This window comes from Nicotiana sylvestris, chromosome 6 (assembly GCF_000393655.2).
Source record: "Nicotiana sylvestris chromosome 6, ASM39365v2, whole genome shotgun sequence".
Classification (NCBI taxonomy): Eukaryota; Viridiplantae; Streptophyta; class Magnoliopsida; order Solanales; family Solanaceae; genus Nicotiana; species Nicotiana sylvestris.
Window position 1 is genome coordinate 112,020,987 of NC_091062.1, and position 1,192 is coordinate 112,022,178.

A 1,192-nucleotide genomic window follows, 5' to 3' on the forward strand; every position below is an offset into this window, starting at 1 on the left:
GTCGCGTATGTCCAACAGCATATATGCCCTTGCTAAGAGCCCTCCTTCATTGCCATCCATGTTTGATAGCTTGCAACCCTATTTCTTATCTTCCCTTCAAGCTCCATCAACCCCTACTCTAAATATTCCAACCTCTCTGTTGACTTAGTAGCGATTTGTCTCCACTCGTTGATTGCTTTCATGTCCACTTTATGTTGTACCAAATGCCTGGCCTCAGACTCGAAAACCCTTTTACGCAGTATCCTGTATTTGACTTGTGCTTCAATAGCATCGTCTACAACCCTATTCTTTATATTGATCCCTGGCTTGACATCCCCCGCTATATCATCTACCAACCATGATGGATAGAAGTGCACATGGCTGGCATGATACCGATTTGGCTCGATGGTATCTTTCTCCATAATGACCTTTTGATACCACATGTGTTGTGCCTCGAACTTGAATGGAATGGCATTCCCCTGGAAGTTTGCCTTGTACTGAACTATTTTGGAAACTTGTGGTATAACCTGCTTTCTCCCAGCTTGCCTTATAACCCCGATAGGAGCATAAGGATAGATCCCCCTCAATCTGATTAGCACTAGATGAGGAGTATCTCTCGACCTGATGATGAATTCACTGCTAGAGTACCATTCGAACATCCAATGTACCTTGTCATCAGCCAGATTGCTGAAGAAATGTGCCCAGATCACAACGATCTCTGTTTGCGCAAACCTGTTTAAGATAAAAGTCATTCTCTTCGGATAATGATAGGCTATGTGGTCATTCCATAGTCGTCGTGAAAGTTCTTGACAATATTCTCTCCTCTGAAGGTGTTCCAACAACCAAACTTGCAGCAATAGATTACAACCCTCAAAATGCCTATACCCCTTTTTGCAACGGTCTAAAGCCCGATACATATCATCCATAATCATAGGGACAATAGTGTAAGTCTGCCCCTCAATCCCCTCCATTAAATCCTTAGTGACCATAGCTAGGCGAGTGTTGATCCTTTCTCTTTGTATTGGAAATACCATCATCCCCAGAAAATAGACAATGAATACGAAAACTCGGCAGTGAGTCCAACCCAAAGAAGTTATGGCAAACTCATCATGGTAAAGACGATATGACTTGCTCTGCCCATAGCGCTCATAAAGGAAATAAAATGGTATGTAAGACTTCTTCAGACAGACTAAATCATCATTTTTCCTTAAAC